Genomic DNA, 12605 nt, shown 5'->3' with positions numbered 1-12605 from the left:
ACTTGGAGAAATGCTTCATCCCTCCTCTTCTCCTGCTAGAGCTGGAATTTTTTTTGTCGAGAAAAAGGACAAATCCCTAAAACCATGTGAGGATTACAGGGAACTCAACAAAATTACCATAAACAAAGGTTACCTTCTTCCTCTAGTCCCAGAGCTTTTTCAGAGATTCCGTACTGCTTGGATATTTACTAAGCTTGACCTTCGGGGAGCCTACCATCTCGTTCGCATCCTTAAGGGTGACGAATGGAAGACGGCGTTTAGAACGCGCTTTGGACACTTTGAGTATTTAGTGATGCCATTTGGCTTGTGCAACGCCCCGGCCACATTCCAACATTTCGTAAATTATATTTTTTGAGAATTTTTAGACTACCCGGATGATATGCTTATATTCTCGACTACCCTGGAGCTCCATTGTACGAACCTGAAGACGGTTCTGCACACACTGTGGAAGCACACATTTTATGTAAAAGCAGAAAAGTGTGATTTCAAAAAGGAATCAATACAATTCCTGGGGCTAATTATCTCCACTGGTGGTGTTGCTATGGACCCTCAAAAGTGCAGGCAGTCTTGGGCTGGCCAACTCCATCGGATAAGAAGAGAGTGCAAAGATTTATGGGTTTCGCAAATTTTTATAGGAGGTTCATAAAGAACTTTTCCTCCATCATCTCACCAATCACCCAAGTAACCCATTTATATGCTCAGTTCCTGTGCTCCCCTGAAGCCCAATCAGCCTTTGACAAGCTTAAATCTCTTTTTACCCCTGCACCCATCCTGCGACATCCTGATCCTGCCCTGCCTTACACCCTAGAGCAGTGATGGCGAACCTTGGCACCCCAGATGTTTTGGAACTACATTTCCCATGATGCTCTTGCACTCTGAAGTGTAGTTGAGCATCATGGGAAATGTAGTTTCAAAACATCTGGAGTGCCAAGGTTCGCCATCACTGCCCTAGAGGTTGACGCCTCTGAAGTTGCCATAGGGGCAGTTTTATCTCAACGTCAGGGGCCTAAGTCATTGCTCCATCCTGTGGCCTTCTTCTCAAAGAAGATGAGTCTGTCTGAAATAAATTGCGACGTGGGTGATCGAGAACTCTTGGCTAAAACTGCCCTGGAGAAGTGGCGGTATCTCCTTGAAGGTGCTCAGCACTCCATTATGATATTCACGGATCACAGAATATTCTTCGCACTGCTAAGCACTTAAGACCCCAACAGGCTTGGTGGGCTTTGTTTTTTGCTAGATTCAATCTTCATATTTCCTTCCGCCATGCGTCCAAAAACGGGTAGGCTGACTCCTTATCCTGTATATTTCCTGACACTCCCAAAGAAATTACTCCCAGCACTATATTGTCACCACAGAACTTCCTCATGATCCAAACGGACCTGAGTTCCTCACTTAAACAAGCTTCTTCCCAATGCTCTGAACCAGAGGCACTGTCCTTAAGAAACCAGGAAGGGTTTCTTTGGTATCAAAACAAAATCTTTGTTCCGCAGCAAGCCAGAATCCAGGTCCTAAAGACTTTGCATGACCACCAACTTGCTGGCCACTTCGGGGTGCAAAAGACTTTGGAGCTTGTTCGGCGAACTTTTTGGTGGCCTACTCTGAAACCTGATTTCAGGGAATATGTCAGTTTTTGCACCACCTGTCAGTGTTACAAGGGGTCTAACATAAAATCTTGGGGCTTGCTGCGCCCATTGCCAGTGCTGGAGCAACCATGGAAAGAAATATCTATGGATTTTATAGTAGAGTTACCACCCTCGGAAGAATTTACAACCATCCTGGTAGTCGTTGACCGCTTGTGATGGGTACACCATCTGCTGCAGACACATAAAGGAGCTAGTCATACTACACGGCCTACCTAGAAACATTGTGTCCGACAAAGGGGTGCAATTCACCTCTAAGTTCTGGAAGGAGCTCTGCAGAATTCTTTCCATTAACGTGTGTCTATCTTCAGCCTACCAGTATATATACATTGCCTTGCGAAAGTATATATTTTTCACCATTTATATTCTTTGTTTGGGAATTCAAGTTACTCCAACATTCATTCACTTGCGCATTGCCCATGGCAATTATATATATTTTTTTTACTTGAGTGAGTGATATATTTATATATTAATGCAGAGTATATATTTATATACTAGAATGACTGTATATATATATATATATATATATATATATATATATATATATATATATATATATATATATATATATATATATATATATATAGTCATTCTAGTATATAAATATATACTCTGCATTTATCATAGACTATATATTCAGTGTATACTCTATATTCTATTCCGGACCTGCCTGGTGTGTTCCTTGGTCTTCATGATGCTCTCTGCGCTTTCAACAGAACCCTGAGACTATCACAGAGCAGGTACATTTATACAGAGACTTGATTACACACAGGTGGATTCTATTTATCACCATCAGTCATTTAGGACAACATTGGATCATTCAGAGATCCTCGCTGAACTTCTGGAGTGAGTTTGCTGCACTGAAAGTAAAGGGGCCGAATAATTTTGCACGCCCCACTTTTCTTTTTTTTATTAGTTAATAAAGTTTCAAAAATCCAATAGATTTCGTTCCACTTCACAATTGTGTCCCACTTGTTGGTGATTCTTCACAAAAAATAAAAATTTTATATCTTTATGTTTGAAGCCTGAAATGTGGCAAAAGGTTGAAAAGTTCAAGGGGGCCAAATACTTTCGCAAGGCACTGTATATGCTACACTGGATGAAGTGTATGTATGTGTATATATATGTATATATGTATGTATGTATGTATGTATGTATATAGAGTATACACTGAATATATAGTCTATGATAAATGCAGAGTACTGCTCTGTGATAGTCTCAGGGTTCTGTTGAAAGCGCAGAGAGCATCATGAAGACCAAGGAACACACCAGGCAGGTCTAGAATATAGAGTATACACTGAATATATAGTCTATGATAAATGCAGAGTATATATTTATATACTAGAATGACTATATATATATATATATATATATATAAATATATACTCTGCATTAATATATAAATATATCACTCACTCAAGTAAAAAAATATATATAATTGCCATGGGCAATGCGCAAGTGAATGTTGGAGTAACTTGAATTCCCAAACAAAGTATATAAATGGTGAAAAATATATACATTAAATACTTGTTGTCAAGCAAGTGCACAGTGAAGGAAATATAAAAAAATATAAAAAAAGTAAATATCAAAATCTTAAAGAATCTTAGTTTCAGCAAGTCCAGAGTGAAAAAAAAACTTCTATCTATCTCTAGAGCTGAACCACCTCTGAGCTCTAAGTAGCAGTATTTACAGGCTCCCCCAGGTGTAATCCAAAGATGGTATCCTCAATAGCCAGATAGTGCATTATCATTTAAATATAGAAATGTATTGTAGGTAAACATCAGGGTACTCACACTTTATGGGTGCTTGCAGTGCACCAGGCTATAGAAAACATACAATGTTAAAATCCTCTCCAAATGGTTTGCAGGCTTGTGTGAGTTAGCAGCTAGCTCAGAGAGCAAGTGAATGTCTCCTCCACCATCCTGGACCCTCCCCCATGTGTGTGACGACAGAGGGCAATCACGTATCTTCCTCAGGGGGGATTTAATAGTGTGTGTAGGGGGATTTCTGTGGGCTAAAGAATGTGTACCATGCAATGGATGCCATGGTGTTGCATTGATTGTCAAGCATAGTGAAAAGTGGGTGTACCTAAAGGACATGAATTGTTGTGACAGCTTGTCAACATTGATTTTCCTTTCATTTTTAGGTATGACCCCTCAGATTTGTGAAGAAAGTTGGTGCTGAGAGCCTTATTTCTTGCAGATGCTGTAATTGCAGATCTGAATCTGGATCAGATGCCTATATATATTGGACACCATGTGTCACTGGCTGCAGGACCCGCTCTGGTCAATGCCTGAATAAGAAGGTGGGACTCAGGGCCACCAACTCAACATACTGTATTGCGCTAATGTTGACCTGAGTAGCCAAAGCCCCCAAGCCTAATGGTCCTCTAAATCAATGCCCTGGGGTAGCCCATACATTATGTTCAGTGTTGGGCTCGTGTAATAGGATGAATGAGAATTCTATACGCTGTCAACATCATGAGCTATTTTCCACCCATCTTCCTAAGATCAGATATAAATTCATTTTGTTTAGCTGTAAAGAAGTTATGTTGTATGACTGCCGTCTAGCATACAATGGCCATGCTATACGAAGCAAATCAACTTTTTATTAAAATGTGCGTTTTGTAAATTACATACCCCATCTGAAAATCTGAGGAACAGCACCTTAGTTTCATGCTAAATTTCCATTTTACTATTTAACTATACATTAAGATCAATATAAATCTTCTAAAAGATGACATTTATAATTCGAATAACAGTGAAGCTTAACATCATTAGAGTGCAGATTTTAGCAAAGGTAAAATATAGCTTTAATCAATGTTCAAGTACAAGATTCTCTTTGTGCATTGTTTTATATAGCGTATGTTTTATATTATTATTAGGAAGAATAATGGAGCAATAACTCTGATTTGACAATCTTTTTAAATGTTTGTAGTCTAGCAGTGAAAAGATGTGCTTACTCACCACTCTTTGTTTATTGCCCATAATAATAATAAGAGGGAAATGTCGAAGCATTTGTCTGAAAGCTGCCTTTATTAAATTTAATCAAACCAAAATCTGTCTGATTTTACCATTTCAAAGAAGTGTGGACTAACTTTTTTTTTTAAAAACATGAAAATAAAAAGTTATGGATAATATAGAGATAATATTTCACTTGCTGATGTGATAGAAGCTGTAAAAGTAAAAGTTTACTTCAACCCTGTGTGTACCCCCTTCTCCCATGCCCAACTTTTCCAATCACTATTTTGTGAGTGTCTAATCATTTAAGCATATACATTTGCAATATAGTAAATACCAAGCTTCTGGGGATAATAAATGTAGGCTCAGAATGGCAATAACGCTGGGTCATCTTCTGACTATATGGGTGGTACATTGATACACTGATTGCTTTAGCTTGTTATGTCTTGCATAAATTACTCATGATATCCTGGGTCTTTAAAGTGAACCTGTGGGTAGGTTATAGAATTACAAGCATTTATATATTCTTGCATTTTAAAACAACCCTTCATTGTAGCTTTGTGCAGAGTAGAGTGATTTAACCTTAAATTCACCTTTGATTCACCAGAGTAGAGTAATTTAACCTTAAAGATATTATAACTATACATCTATTTTAAATACCTTTTTCGTTGTTGTTTATATACAAAGTAAACTGGCATATTATATATTTAATAATGTGATGAAACAACTTTAATATTTCCATTGCAAACTGAATAAGTCATCATCCAGCCATCTTATCCATTGATTCCTCTATAAAATCTATTGTTGATGTAAGCGCTAATTAATTATGAAGGGAAATGGTAGGATACAATGCAGGTTGTGTTTAATAATATATGGTAGCCTTTCAAAATCAAGTCTAAAAGCAAATCAAAACATCAGGAGTGGGAGAGTTCCATTTTACCAGTCCATCTGATACAGCCAGTAGCAGCAGTGTAAATATGCATTTCCAAGTAACTTTATAGTTTACAAGTTGACTACACACACTTCATCTTGGAATACATGCCTTATGCTCTAAGTTTCTGAAGAACTGATTGGCTCAGAGGCCTACATAACGTGTTAACTGCCCCTAAATAATTGACTAATGATTTAATTGGCAGATAAAATATAAAAAATTTGAACGAGGCAGGAAATTCATCCGACTAGTAAGGATTTTACACACTATTCTCATCCACACAAGTCTTTTTCTAGAATAGACCACATTCTTACCCCATTAAGCATGCTACCTGAGATTATATCTTCCAATATCATTCCTTACACAGGGACAGACCATTGTGCAGTTATGACCACTCTAGCCTCTCCTATCCCCAGGCTGCATGATGTGACTTTGTGTATTAATGATACTATGCTATCTCACCCATCACATTGCTTAGAAATTGAAACAGCTCTGAAAGAATACCTCTCTTTCAATGATATGAAGACATTTCTGCCCTTACATTGTGCAAAGCCCATAAGGCTGTAATTCGGGGTAAGTTGATACAGCAAGCGACTGCCCAAAAGAGGGAAAGTAAACTTAAGTTCGCAAAGTTGGAAGCTAACTTTAATAAATGCCATGCAGACTTTCAATCTACCCCGAATGCCAGCAACAATACTAAACTAGAGAGAGCTTGATTGGATTTTGACCTCTTTTTGACCGACTCAGCAGATAAACTTTTACACAAAAGACAACATATCCAATATCTTAAAGCTAATAAGCCAGACACTCCTATGGCACGTAGCCTAAAGGCAATTCACCACCCATACTCGTCCATTAGACTTAAAACATCCCGAGATGCATATACTAGCAATCCAAAGAAAATATTGGACATTTTTTCATTCAAAATTAGCTAAACTTTATTCCCCTGCTTTAAAGTTTGATAAGTTTAAAGCAGATACCCTATTCTCTGATATTAAACTTCCCACACTAGAACACAAACAAATTACCTTTCTCGAAAAACCCATCACTCCATTAGAAGTCCAAAATGCTATTAAATAATTGAAACCTCATAAAAGACCAGGTTCTGATGGGTTTTCAGCATCATATTTTAAACAATTTATGCCTATCTTAACACCTATATTGACTAGGGCCTTTAATTCTTTACTAAATGGACACTCCTTTAGACTTGAATCATTAACCTCCATTATATCTATGCTTCCTAAACCTAAATAGGATACCACCTCCTGGTCTAACTACCGCCCTATATCCCTATTAAATCTGGATATTAAAATATTAGTGAAAATTCTAGCAAATAGACTAAACTCCATCATTGGTAAACTCATATACCGTGACCAAACAGGCTTCATGCCAATGCGTCAGGCGGGAGACAATATTAGAAGAGCGCTTTTATTAACACATGCAGCTAAACAAGGCATATTCCGACCTGCCTCCTATCTTTAGACATAAAGAAAGCATTTGATTCGGTAACCTGGCCATACAGTATATGCAGTTTATTCTCAAAAAATTGGGTTTCGGTAATAATTTTTTATCTTGGGTCTCTTCCTTATACAGCAATCCGAGGGCATACATTAAATATATGGGTTACATATCAAACATGATAGAAATTAGAAGAGGGACCAGACAGGGTTGTCCCTTATCCCCTTTACTTTTTGCCCTACTTATCGAACCCTTGGCTCATTTAATTAGAAATAATCCCAATATCAAAGGAGTGGAATTAGGTGGACATCAGCATAAAATATGTTTCTTCGCAGACGATATACTTATCTTCTTAACCCATCCTCATATCTCTGCTCCTAATCTTCTAGACATTTTAGATAAATTTGCCCATATCTCAGGACTCCACATTAATGCTCATAAATCTAATGCACTTAATGTCTCCCTGTCACAAGATGAACTACAGAAAGCCCAAACTTCACTACCATTTAATTGGGTAACACAATTCTTTCCATACCTAGGAATACAACTCACATCCTCATTTTCATATCTGTTTACAACAAATTATCTACCATTATTAAAATATACTACAGGCTTAATGAAACAATGGTCCTCTCTCCCCTTATCTTGGCTAGGGAGGATTAATGCCATAAAAATGTCTATCTTACCAAAATTTTTATACCTATTTAGGGTACTTCCTATTTCATTACCTTCCTACTTTCAAAGACTTTTACAACGCAGAGTCATGTCCTTTATATGGGATGATACTAAGCCACGTATTCCTAAATCAACACTCTTTTTGGATAAACTTAGTGGTGGATTAGGATTACCCAACTTCTCTTCATACTATTATGCAGCGCAACTATCGCAATTACCTAAATATCATATTAGCATTGAATCTCCATTATGGGTTGCTATTGAATCTATTGACATTGACCCCATTTCTGTGTCTAACATGTTATGGTTAGCCCCCAAAGATAGAACTCATATCTCCAACCCCATAACCAAGCATTCCCTTCTTATATGGGACAAATTCAGAAGTTCTCTTAAACTTCAATCCGCACATAATCCCCTCATCTCCTTCATTAAGAACCCTGCTTTCTATCCTGCCTGGAAATTTCCGAATCATTTATAGCCTGGTCTTCAAAAAATTTGTTTCGTTTTCACGATTTAGTATCCACCAACTCTATTCATACTTTCCACACTCTATGTAAGATTTATAAGCTCCCTAACACTGAGCTTTTCCGCTATTTACAAATCAAAAACTTTTATACACCCCTTATCAAAACAGGACCAATACTTAATCAATTATCGCAATTTGAAAGAATTTGCAAAAGTGACCCTCATACTAGAGTACTGATTTCTTTTTTATATAAACAGCTTAACTCTATTCCTATTGACACTCTACCTTCCTACACTATGAAATGGTCACTTGATTTGAATAGAACATTTAGTAAAGACAAATGGAACGGTATATGGTTAGCCACAAAAAACTCCTCTCCAAATTGCTACGCAATAGACACCAATTTTAAAGTCCTAGCTCGTTGGTATTTGGTGCCAGCCAGAATAGCTAAATTTATCCCCTCTTACCCAACAACGTGTTTTCGAGGATGCTCATCATCAGGTACCCACTTTCACATTTGGTGGCAATGCCCAATTGTTCAAACCTTCTGGATAAAAATTTTTGATATGGCTTCTAAAGCCTTGGAAACTCCAATATCTCCAGACCCGGCCATAGCACTTCTAAATCTTATACCTCCTGGACTCACCCAGACTCAATTTTAATTACTAGTACATCTCACAACTGCAGCTAAACAAACCATAGCTAAGGCATGGAAATCCCAGACGTTGGTTGTGGCCAAAGATAAACATCGAATGAATATGGCTCTTAGCTTTAATAAAATGTCGTCTATTGAGGATAATAATATGAAAAAATACAATAAAATCTGGCAACCATGGGTTAAGCACCTTCTATTTACAAACATTGATCTATCATTGTTGATGCCTAATTGATACTCCTTACATCCTTTTACTATTATCTTTTTTACTTCTAGGTGCTTCTGGGGCGGGGGCTGGACCAATACCAGGAGAAACTTTTCTTATCTTCTTTTCTTTCACTCACTCTCTCTCTTCTTATCTTCTTCTACTCTTCTTCTGTTCTTTCTTGTTTTCTTTTTACTTACATTTTCATATAATAGTTACGAATACGGGATCTTGTTTCACTCCTTTTACTCACATATATATCTTAGAATCTCTGTCACTTATACTTGGCTGATTTCTCATTTATAATAGATTGCTTATGTTATAAAATATAGGATAAATGAGAATCATATAGTCTGCTACATACCGTATTTATCGGCGTATAACAAGCGCCGGCGTATAACACGCTCCCCAAGTTTAGGAGGGAATTTTGTGGAAAAAACTTTTAGGAGGGAAATTTAAGGAAAAAAAACTTACATTTAAATGCCCATCAATGCAGCCTTATCAGTGTCCATCTGAAGCCTCGTCAGCGTCATTTTTAGCCTTGTCATGCAGCCTGTCCTCATTGCAGCCTTGTCATGCAGCCTGTCCTCATTGCAGCCTTGTCATGCAGCCTTGTCATGCAGCCTGTCCTCATTGCAGCCTTGTCATGCAGCCTGTCCTCATTGCAGCCTTGTCATGCAGCCTTGTCATGCAGCCTGTCCTCATTGCAGCCTCGTCATTGCACCCTCTCGTCATTGCAGCCTTGACATGCAGCTGGTCCGTCTTAGTGCATTGTCCGCTTATGTTTTTAAAAATGGCGCCACCGACATGTCCCGTGTATCTCGGCAGCACCCGGAAGTTCTTGGCGGCTTTCGGCCGCTCTCGGACCTTCTCAGCGGCTTTCGGCCGCCTCGGCCCTTCTCGGCGGCTTTCGGGCGCTCTCAGACCTTCTCGGCGGCTTTCGGCCGCTCTCGGACCTCGGCAGCTTTCGGCCGCTCTCGGAAGGTCCGAGAGTGGCCGAAAGCCGCGGAGAAGGGCCGAGGCGGCCGAAAGCCGCTGAGAAGGTCCGAGAGCGGCCGAAAGCCGCGAGAAGGGCTCTGGGTGGCTGAAAGCTGCCCAGAGCCCAAAAAATTGTGCGGAAATTGCGGAGTATCGGTGTATAACACGCACCCACGATTTTCCCCTGATTTTAAGGGGAAAAAAGTGCGCGTTATACGCCGATAAATACGGTAACTTTCTTTTTTCCTCTTTAATGAATATACTTTTAGTCTCGATACATTTTATCTTATGTCCTAAAATACCCATGCGCATTCACAGCTTGAACCCAATTGGGGTGAACGTGTGACTGGGAATTCAGAGATGCTTATTTAAAGTTATATTAACATTCCTTCTTCTTTGTATATTAGTTGTTAAATATTATATCTATATTTGCTCAAATGTGATTATATCTAAGAAGTTCTGATTATATTGTTTTGTATCGTATCCCATGCTTGTAGTTTATTCTCATTTCATTTTCTAGACATTATTTGTATTTTCCTGTATAAAACTCAATAAAAAGATTGAACAAGAAAAAAATTTGAACGTATTAAAATGAATTACTGTATTTGCTGGCGTATAAGACTACCTTTTACACTTAAAAAAAATGTCCAAAAATCGGGGGTCGTCTTATACGCCGGGTATACAGGTATACAATGCTGCCCGATGGATGTCAGCCCCCAAATCTCTGCTAATACTGTATGTGGCTTCAACTACAAACAGTATACGCCGTTGAGCCAATCCCGGCGAGCAATGTATTCTATTAATGAATACAGAGCCTGCTTGGATTGGAGTAGCAACCTCTGCCAATCCAAGCAGGCTACATAGAGTAGCCTGCTCGGATTGGCTTTGAGAGAGAGAGAGAGAGAGAGAGAGAGGCAAGGGCTGGTGATGCTACAGCCTCTGCCAATCCAAGCAGGCGTTGTATTCATTAAAATAATACACCGCTCACCATACTTCCCTGGGTAAATCCATTCACTGATCTCCTACTACTATACATCCTGCTGTTTTCCTTTGAAGTCCCAGGCACCCAAGAGGGACAGGTAAATATGAGACATATGACAGAGGGGTTATTAAATGCATTTTGGTGGACAATTCCCATAGAAAGTAACCCAAAAGTGGTATAGGTTTGGTTAGTGAAAAATTCTACTTTCCAGAGTTGTGGCATTCAATAGATCTCTGTTTGTGTTATTATTGTTTGATTTACTTTATGACATAACACAGCATGGCGGATGAGTAGTTGGCATTCTTGCTTTGTATTTTTTAATCGTTCTAATGTTTTTTTAAAATGGTGTTGCCTCAGAAGGGGGGTAGTCTTATACCGCGAGTATTGCCCAAAACCTATGTTTTCACTTGAAAAATAGGGGGTCATCTAATACGCCCAGTCGTCTTATACGCCGGCAAATACGGTAATCAAAAAAAAAATCAATTTTGGATGGATGCAGATAGACTGATAATTTGACTGGTTTTCCAAATCAAGGTAGCCCCAGTAATAATATCTGATTTCCGAAGTCAAAGATATTTTGTGGACTATCTTTGTTTAAGAAGAGGAATACAACTCTATGGTGGGAGTGGAGAATCTAATGAGAGCAAGAGAGCAATATAAGAACCACAAGCCTCAAACCAGTAACTAAATAATTTGAGATGCCCTACAGAGAGACTGTTTTTGAATTGGGAAATGTAGGAATAGTAAACAAACAATGCAATCTTGTCACAGTTATATTTTCTATGAAACAATACCCACTTTTGTTAAAAACTGCTGTATATTTCTTTATGTACAGTAGTTCAAGATACCTTGCCATGGAAGCCTGACCACTGAATTAGGAACAGTTCCAATGAGGTATTTGTGAATGGGGGTTTTCTTTGGTTAAGAAGAAAGATGATATATTAATTCCAGCCTTGGAAATGTATGGATATTAATTGGTTTCCAAAAGAGTTGTTCTAGCTTTCAAAAGAACAGAGGCAGGCATCCTTTGATGTTAGTAGCTCCAAAGTGAACTTAAATGGACTGGACTCTACAGGACTGACCTAGTTGCTGAAAATTCCATGTGGTGTCGGGTTTGTATGCAAATGCAAAACTTTTTTTCAGTTTTGGATTGAGTATGGGAAAGTTAAGACCTATGTCATTTTTTGGGCTGTGTTCCCCCTGCACAACAGGAGTTGAAAGAAAATTTCTTAACCCCTTCCCGACCAGCGCACGACGATGTACGTCGACAGCATGGCACAGGCAGGCATATTGGCGTACATGTACGTCCAATATTCGTTGCCGCCGTGCCATCGGGAGAGCGCCGCCGGCGGCGCGCTCCCGCGCTGGTCAGGACCTCCGTGAGTCCGGTCGCGGGACCCGCGGACTCGATCGCCGCGGGCATCCCCGCGATCGTCTCACGGAGCGGCGGAATGGAGGAAATGCTGTATAAACAACATTTTCTCATTCTGCCTAGCAACTAGTGACGCTGATCTCTGCTCCATGTGATTGGAGCAGAGATCAGTGTACACTAAATGAAAGCCCAACCCCCCCACAGTTAGTAACACACCCCTAGGAACACTTAACCCCTACACTGCCACCCACAGGTTAACCCTTTCACTGCCAGTGTCATTTAC

Source organism: Lithobates pipiens, unplaced genomic scaffold (genome assembly GCF_037356315.1).
Source record: "Lithobates pipiens isolate NorthernLeopardFrog02 unplaced genomic scaffold, aLitPip1_a1.2 Scaffold_17, whole genome shotgun sequence".
Taxonomy (NCBI): Eukaryota; Metazoa; Chordata; class Amphibia; order Anura; family Ranidae; genus Lithobates; species Lithobates pipiens.
Note: the sequence above shows the minus strand (reverse complement) of the source record.